The sequence below is a fragment of the Chrysochloris asiatica genome, unplaced genomic scaffold, assembly GCF_000296735.1.
Source record: "Chrysochloris asiatica unplaced genomic scaffold, ChrAsi1.0 scaffold00027, whole genome shotgun sequence".
NCBI classification, from domain to species: domain Eukaryota; kingdom Metazoa; phylum Chordata; class Mammalia; order Afrosoricida; family Chrysochloridae; genus Chrysochloris; species Chrysochloris asiatica.
The window spans coordinates 5,362,651-5,372,108 of NW_006408545.1; the positions used below are offsets into that span (position 1 = coordinate 5,362,651).

The window sequence follows — 9,458 nt, forward strand, 5'->3', positions numbered from 1 at the left end:
ATGACAAATTGAAACACTGTGATATAAAGTCATTTCCATGTGTCTCCATACCTAGTTTAGGGAAAGAAACTGTTATTAGAGTATAAGGTTCCTGAATCTGATCCTCATGCTTTCTTTCATTCCTTGCTACCTTTAAATAAATAATCTAAGTATATTTAGATTTTCCAAAAGGAAAAAAAAAAAAAAATGCCAACAAGACATCCATTGAAGACTAAGACTTTGTGATCCAGAAAACCCCTTTTGTCATTGGGGGAATAGTCCAGGGACACCACGATCTTCTGTTATCCTTGAACCATCCTAAAGTTCAAGCAAGGGCATGGTTAGGAAAATACCAGCTCTAAATTTAGAAGAACACGAGATGGAGAACAGGCAGAGATGTGAGGTTTAATCAAAAGTGCTGCCATTTGTGGATGTTAATAATCCAGTTATCAGGTCCCCAGTGGGTCTGGCACATTTGACCTCATTATCTTGGGAGACACATGATGTTGGAACCCAGCTTCTGGTCACCAGGCTGATGACTCAGAGTCACAGTTGCTGAAAGCCTGTTGGAAACAGAATTCCAGGGTTCAAAAGGAGCCAAGAAATCATTCCACACACTCTCTAAATAGCATGTGATAACTACTTTTAACAAACTAGAACAGCACCTGGTTTTTTCTGACCCATTAAGTCTGGACAGAGGGTAGGGGTAAAGACATCGCGAAGAAAACAGGTGCCTTTATATAATCTGAAAATATTCACCCTGTTTTCAGACTATGTAAAGGTACCTTAAGAGAAGTGTGTTTATCCTGTTTTCAAGGTGAACTTTATGAGAAAGAATCCAGGGCGAAGATAAAAACAATTTGACAACCTAATTTAGTACTCAGGCCAAGAACTGAACAACAGGATGTACCATTATTTCCTTATGCCTGACATCAAGGGCCAAGGTGAATTTCAGACCAAAGTCATGGTAATCACTTCAGGTCCTTGGAACAGAGGTCTAGTCAGTCAGAAAGTTCCATGTGGCTTCAATCACCACTTTCTTGTTCATTGATAGGAGATTTACCCATGACTGCACAGGAAAGCTTCATTCCCAGCAGCAAGGAAAATTACTCTTTTGGAATGTCTTGAGTATATTCTAGCCTTGGGAATGTGGATTCAAATTCAGCAAGTCCCTGGGGTCTTATCAGTCTCAGATAAAGTTGAGAAGGCCAGGTTTAATCTAGCAGAAGCTGTGAGAAGCTTGCACTATTCTTGGTCATTCTGGTGGCCTCACAAAGGAAGACTCTCAAGAGTCCCTACCTTTTCTTGTTCCTGATGGTCTTTGGGAAACGCAGCTACTTGTTTTTCTTTCTTTCTTTCTTTCTTTTAAGCTTTTTATTGAAAATTGGGTAAAGGTTTACTTTGTGTTTCATGTCATTGATTGCGATCCCCACAATGCATCACTTATCCTACTTCTTCCCTGTGTTTTCTGTTTCCTCCTTCTTTCCTAACCTTTCTAAATTTTTTTCTTGGGTAAATGCTACCCTTCTGATTTCAGATATTTGATTATTCTAAGGTGCGTATAAGGAGCTCTGGTAGCCTAGTGGTTATGAGTCAGGCTGCAAACTGCAAGGTCAGCAGTTCGAAACTACCAGTTGCTCCGCAGGAGAAAGATGAGACTTTCGGCTCCCGTAAAGATTTACAGCCTCGGAAACCCTGTACAGGGTCTCTATGAGTCAGAACCTACTCCACAGCACATAACAACAACAACAAGGTGTGTATGCCTCTTTAGTGTTATTGTTCACCTTAGAGACTTGTCTATTTTTCATCAGCCATTCTCCCAGAATGACTTTAGGGGGGATTTTAGGGCTGTGGACATTGACAGGGTACTGGAAGGCTCAGGATGGAACTGGACTGAAAAAGTCTGAGGCAGGATGGGATGAGTTTAGTGCTAATGCTCACCTTGGCTATAAACTCTGGTCTGATTTGTGCCTAAGACAGTGAGGTCCACAGTTCTTGGACTACTTCTATCACTCAGCAGAAAAGTAGACCCACCAAGAATGCTTGAAGCCATCCAGCAACCTTAATACATTGATTCCACACAGATATTAGAATATTCCTGAGCTATGACTTGCAACAACAAAATATTGGTGTGGCACAATGATTGCCCTGTGGGACTAATACCTGACATTCTGCTCCTTTAAATGTTAATATCAGTAAAACCTGTTACTATCTAGACAAGTCCAACTCATAGTAACCCTGTAGGACAGAATAGAGCTGCCCCAGAGGTGTTTACGGCTGTAATCTTTACTGAAGCAGACTGCCATATCTGTCCTGTAGAATGATTGGTAGGTTTGAACCACCAAGATTTCGGTTAGCAGGCAAACATTTAACCATTGCATCGCCAGAACTCCTCCCAGATCAAGATTAAAAACAACAACAAAAAATCCCCCATTATCATGCAGTCGGTTCTGATTCGGAGCTATCCTATATAGGGTTTCTGAGACAGAAAATCTTTACAGGAGCAGAAAGATTCCTCCTACAGGGAGGTTAGTGGGTTTGATCTGCTGACCTTGCTGTTAGCAAGCCAGTGCTTATTCTACAGTGCCACCAGCCTAGAAAATCCTACTAGGTAGCGCTACAATCAGTTATATGGGGTCACTATGAGTCAAAATTGACTCGAGGACACCCAACAAAAACACCAGCAAATACCGGTGACTAGAGAGGTATGTGGACATGATAGCACTTCCTCTTTGTCCTTGATCAGGTAAAACTACTTAATCTTGATGGGAAAGAAGTACCCAAAGAACCTTATAGATACTATCAGCATTAGTTCTGTCATAAAAAGTGGTTACTTAAGGTGGGAAAACTGTTTTCAGAAGAGATCTTCCTTCTGGAAACTAAAGCAGTTTTTGATGCCTGGGTTGTTCTTGTACGTAGACCAAGGGAGAGCCTCCAGCACTTCTCTGAGATCCTGAAATAGGCCCAGGAACGTGCTATTTTATCTGCTTAAGAGGATGTGTCAGAGAGTTCAACATAAAAGAGAATTTAGGACACCCTAAATGTAGGAGCTCTGGTAGCGTAGTGGTTACGAATTTGGGCCGCTAACATCAAGGTCGGTAGTTCCAAACTACCAGCCGTTCCGTGGGAGAAAGATAAGGCTTTCTGCTCCCGTAAAGATTTACAGCCTCGGAAACCCTGCACAGGGTCACTATGAGTCGGAACCGACTGCACAGCACTTAACAACAACAACAAAAACAACAACAGCACTTAACGGAGTTCTGTTGCGGCGTTGTGGGTTAATGCGTCATACTGCAAGGTCGTTTGAACTGCAAGGTTGGCAGTTCAAGCATATCAGCTGCCCCTCGGAAACCGTATACAAGGTCGTTATGGGTCAGAAATGACTCGACGGCACTTAACAACAACAATAACAACAACACTTAACAGGAGTCCTGGTGTGGCACTGTGGGTTAATGTGCCAGATTGCAAAGCATTTGAACTGCAAGTTTGGTGGTTCAAGCTCATCAGCTGCTCCTCATAAAACCTATACAGGGTCGCTGTGGGTCGGAACCAACTCGACGGCACTTGACAATAACAACAACAAAGTTGGAATGTTGGCTTCTGTTTTCCATTAATCAAGGAAGCATGTGGTGGTGGTGGTTATGTGCCGTGGAGTCAGTTCTGACTCACAGCAACCCTGTACAGAGTTTCCGAGGCTGTTTAAGTCCTCAGGAGAGCAGAAAGCCTCATCTTTCTCCCGCGGAACAGCTGGTAGTTTCGAACTGCTGACCTTGAGGTTCACAGTCCAATTCGTAACCACTACGCTGAGAGCACCCGTTAAAGCACTCATTGACTAGGGGGCCCTGCTCTGACAATAGGAATGTGCAGTTCCCAAGGTCTCTCTCCAAGTGCCCAAGGGCTAAAGGAGCTCTGGTTGCGTAGTGGTTACGAGTTGGGCTGCTAACCTCAAGGTCAGCAGTTCGAAACTACCAATGTTTCCGCGGAAGAAAGGTGAGGCTTTCTGTTCGGTAAAGATTTATAGCCTCAGAAACCCTATATAGGGTCGCTATGAGTGGGAACAGACTCCATGGCACATAACCACAACCAAAAGGTGCCGGGATTTACATGGAGAGGAATGATGAATCGGTGTCTCCCTCTGAGCTCTTGGGCTTACTATAGTGTATGTTGTTGTTGTTGTTGTTAAGTGCCGTCGAGTCGGTTCCGACCCATAGCGACCCTGTACAGGGTTTCTGAGGGTGTAAATCTTTACGGGAGTAGAAAGCTTCATCTTTCTCCCGCGGAGCGGCTGGTAGTTTCGAACCGCTGACCTTAAGATTCGCAGCCCAATTCGTAACCACTATAGAATGAGTCATTTATTTATGTATTTATGATTGATCCCTCTCCAGTGCTTGGAGTGTTTTAACAGTTCTATACTGCAGTGTGAGAAAATCTAAAGAGAATTTTAACAACTATGTTGCTGCTGTTGTTAAGTGCCATCGAGTCGGTTCCGACCCATAGCGACCCTGTATAGGGTTTCCAGGGAGCACTCCGACCTTGTGCAAGTGGCTTTGCAGTCTGGCGCATTAACCCACACTGCCACACCAGGACTCCTTTAACAGACGTTATTGTTATGTGCCATGGAGTCAGTTCCGACTCATAGCTACCCTCTACAGGGTTTCTGAGGCTGTAAATCTTTACGGGAGCAGAAAGCCTCTTCTTTCTCCCACAGAACAGCTGGTAGTTTCGAACTGCTGACCATAACCACTGGAAAATAGTTTGACAGTTTTTTTTAAGTTTTTTTTTAGTAAACATGTGCTGTTGTTAAGTGCTGTTGAGTTGTGACAACTCCTAGTGACCCACTGCACAAAAAGACGACTTCCCAGGCCTGCATCACACTTAGAATTATTGGTACATTTGAGCATATCACTGCTGCTACTGTGTCAATCCATCTCATTGGTTATCACCGACCCTCCACTTTACAAAGCTTGATGTCCTTCTCAGGGACTGGTCCCTTTTGATAATGTGTCTGAAGTATGAGAGACAAGTCCCACTGTACTGGCTTTTAAAAAGTGTCCTGGTTGTACTTCTTCCAAGAGAGATTTGTTTGTTTTGGCAGTCCATGGTACTTTTAATAAACTTCTCCAAAACTACAATTCAACTACACTGATTTTTATTCCCTTTTTTATAATTCATTGTCCAACTTTCACATGCAGATGAAGCTAATGAAAATGCCATGGCTTGGGTCAAGTTCACCTCAGGTCTCAAACGGACATCTTTGGTCTTGAACACTTCAAAGAGGTCTTGTGCAGAGGATTTGCCTAACACAATGCATTGTTTAATTTCTTGACTATTGCTTCCATGAGTGTTGATTGTGGATTCAAGTAAAATGAAGTCTTTGACAACTTGTATTTTTTCTCCATTTATGATGCTATTTATTGATCCATTTGTAAAGATTTTTGTTTTCTTTATATTTTCTTTTTTGTTTTCTTTATATTGATGCTATGGTCTTTGATCTTCATCAGTAAGTTGATTTTATTATTAGAATAACAAGACAAATGGTTTTTCATATCACCATTACATTCATGCTAGGAATAACAATACTTCCTTTATTAAAAATGCCATTTGATTTTGCTTTTGAGCATGATATTTACTATGCCTAGAATATTTAGACATGCTTAATAAAACAATAAAATATGATAAAACATTCCAATTCTCTTTTTAACTAAGCAAAGTATCTATTTTTATACAACCTATACACCATCTTAATTTTACTACTATATTAAAAAATGAAATTATTTTACTTCTTGGTATATAACAATAACAAGACTTTAACTCCCAAGAAACATGCGCTACAACATATAACAGATTCTGTCATCAGTATGATGGTCCGGGTATCTTACATATTATGTTCCAATGTTAAATTAAGTCCTATTTGCTAAAATAAAAATAAGCAGACTATGATCAGGCAGTTCGTTAAAAAAAAGAATGCAAACTAATAACGTTAAAAGATACCAACATCATTTATAATCAAAGAAACACCCATTAAATCAGATACTGTTTTTCACTTACATTAGAAGACTAAACACACAAAAATAGAGAAAAATACTTATGTTGACCAGGGAGTAGGTAGGTGGAGGTGGGCCCTCATATACTTCTAATGTAAGTGAAAATTATACAGTCTTTGGGGAGAGAAATTGCTAACACTATTAAAGCTCTAAAAATGTTTCAGCCCTTTAAATCAGCTAATCCACTTCTAAAAACTTCCTTAATGATATAATTCAGCATGTACCTCAAATTTGGTTGCAAGGATGTTTGTTGCACAACTATTCGTGGTAATGACAAACCTTCCTTATGCCAGGCAGTAGACTTCTCCTTAGTTCCGTTCTCCCATTCTTGTGACCTACCTTCTTCCTGACCAGTAGAGTCCACTTCCCACACAAAGGATAACGTGTTGGTTTCCTCAGTCAAGGAAAATGGAGGGGGGAAATCTTCTGAGGAACTTCTTCCTCATTGATAAAATTGAGCTGGCAGAGTAGAAATCTCCTTCCAGCTCTGTGGATATGATTTTATGAGGCTAGGAAGCTGGAAGTTACAGCAGTGGTCTCTGTGACCATGAGTGGGGCAGGTCTAAAGTAGAATTAATAAACTGAGGATGGCAAAGCCAAAAACCATCTTTAGTGACACCTTGTGCTGTGTGTTATGTGAAATAACAAATGTCCTTGATTGTTTAAACCAATTAAATTTGGACATTGCTACCTCCAACTAAAATCATCCTAACTATTAAAGCCACACAATGAAGTATTTTAAAGTCACTAAAAGAAATTATGCAACAGAAGTGTATTTATTGATATTTATGAACAGTAGATGTACAGTTAAAAAATATATACACACAGAGTATGTTCCCGTATTTTATAAACAACTAAGTTTGCAAGAAATTTCTTGCCAAGAAAAAGGCCTAAAAGGATATATAAGATTTTAAGAGTAGCTATCTCTGAAAGGTAAGTTCTAAATGTCTTCATTTTGCATATTTGCATTTTCTAATTTTTTCTACAATAGCATATATTTAAGATTCTATTACCCTTTTCTATTTCTTCTGTCAATTCAAAGTGATTTGGGGAACAAAAAGGAAGTAACTGTGTTCTGTTGAGTGATCTTAAATTGGATGTCTGCTTTTTTAATAGGAAAGGGTTTTTTGGTGTTTTTTTTTTTTTTAGGTTTTTTTTTTGTGAAACAAAATTTTATATTTTAGGCATTTATTTTTCATTGAATACAGAAGATTACAGTTTTCATCTTTCTTTTGTTACTTAGGGAGTTATACCATGACTGTACCATTTCACATTGGAATTTCTTCTGTGAAGCAAAAACAGTCCCAAAATGAAGGGTCTTCAGGTGTCCTAGGAACAGCGGATGCTATTAAATCATTAAAGGTCAGAATCTTGAACTGCCTTTGGGTAGGTTTAGCATCTTCTTGAGATGGAACTTCCTGATGTTTAGATCCATCAGGTTTCCTGAGAGCTACTGCAACAAAACAATGTTCATCTGTTTTGCTTTCCTCAAACACCCATTCTTTTCCTCCTTCCCATCCCTGAAAAAACGAGTTTCTCTGTAAACTTAGCCTATATCCAGGTGGTTTTTTTTAAAAAGGAGATTTAATATAAGCATATTTGTTTGTCACACATAGAAATCTCTTTATTTTTGACTTGATTCTGACTTGGATGTAGAAGCTCTCAGTGAGGGCAGCCTACATCTCTTGGCAATCTGTTCCAGACATTTTCCTTTGGCCTCCTTCATCCTCTTGGCCAAAGCTTGGCATATTCTGTAACCTCCTCCTTATTTTTCTTAATGTGCTGCTTCTTCAGAGCAATACACCAACGTTTGTGTTGTAAGACACGTGCAGTAACAAGACGTTGAATCTTGGGTGTTTTGGTCCTGGGTTTCTTGCCTTCTTTGTACAGTGGCTTTCTCACAACATACTGGCAGACATCATCTTCTTTAGAGAGATTGAAAAGTTTGCAGATTCTGCTAGCTCTCTTGGGCCCCAAGCTATGAGGCACAGTCAGTCCTGGGATATCTTTCACTCCTTTGTTTGCAATAACCAAGTTGAAAACACTCAAGTTGGCATCCACAATGCAACCCTGGACAGATTTGCGCTTTCTTTCTCCAGTTTTCCTTGGTCTATAATAGGAATGTCCCTTACTCAGAAGCAGGTGGACACGGCCATGGATCAAGATGCCCTGCTTCATGGGAAAACCCTGCTTGTCATTCCCACCACTGATGCGGACAACATAACCCTTTCATTCATCACCCAGTGAGCCAGCAGCATCTTCTGTGGCCATTTGTTTATCATAAAAGGTAAGAAGCTTGAAGAAGCTTGTGTTCATCTTCCACTTCAATGAGTTTCTGGCAGCCAGTGGCTGGGAAGGAGATGTTCAGTTTCATGATGAAGCAGCCGATGGCCTCCATGGCATTACGAAAAAGAGCTATATCCAAGTTTAATGGGGATATATCAAATTCAAGTTTCTGTAATTAAAATCCTAGTTCAACACCAATGGCTTTTTTTTCATAGTTTGGCAAGATTTTTTATTAAAGGTGGCAGTGTAATTGCACTCTTTTTTATTAATTATTGATTTTACATCAGGTATGAAGACAATTGCAAAATAAAAATGCTCCATATTGTCTTTTTTAAAAATATTTCAAAATTTTACTTATTTTGTTGTTGAGAATATAAACAGCAAAATATACATCAATTCAACAATTTCTACACGTACCAGTTAGTGACATTGATTATATTCTTTTGAGTTATGCAACTGTTTTTGTCTGCCTTTTCTGAGTTGTTTCTCTTCCATAAATATAAATTTGTTGTTGTTCTTAAGTGCCATCGAATCAGTTCTGACTCAGCAACCCTGAAGAGGGTTTCCTAGGAGCAGCTGGCAGGCCTGAACTTGTGATTCAAACCTACGTTGCAGTCTAGTGCTTATCCTACAGCATCACACCAGGACTCCAACATAAATTTACTGCCTCCTCTCGGAAACCCTATACAGGGTTGCTATGAATCAGAACTGACTCATCGGCACTTAGCAACAAGTCCTGGTGTGGTGCTGCAGGACCAGCACTGAACTGCTAACTATAAGGTCAGTCATTCAAACCTACCAGTTGTTCCCTGGAAACCCCACATAGGGTTGCCATGAGTCAAAACCGACTCAATGGCACCCAACAACAACAACAATGGTTCCTATTTAATCTCTTGAGTTGCTGTTGTCACTTTGATCTCATAGAGTTCTTTTTTTTTTTTTTTAAATAAGTTTTTATTGTGAATTGAGTAATAGTTTACATGGGAGAACATCAGCTTTACGTTCATCCTATCGTATTTTGTTTCATTGCAATGATTACAATCCCCTCCATGCATCATCATTCAACAGCATTTGCTTCTATTCCCTCTGGGTTTGTTTTTCCTTTGGATGTACACCAAAGCACTCAGGAATATATAACCATTCAAACAA

At 39.9% G+C, this 9,458-nt stretch overlaps 2 pseudogenes; both read right to left on the reverse strand.

Moving 5' to 3' along the window:
* Positions 1–7,258: 7,258 nt before the first annotated feature.
* Positions 7,259–9,458, reverse strand: part of LOC102829395 — a 6,623-nt pseudogene continuing 4,423 nt past the window's right edge.
* On the reverse strand, positions 7,648–8,397 carry LOC102816053 (annotated as a pseudogene).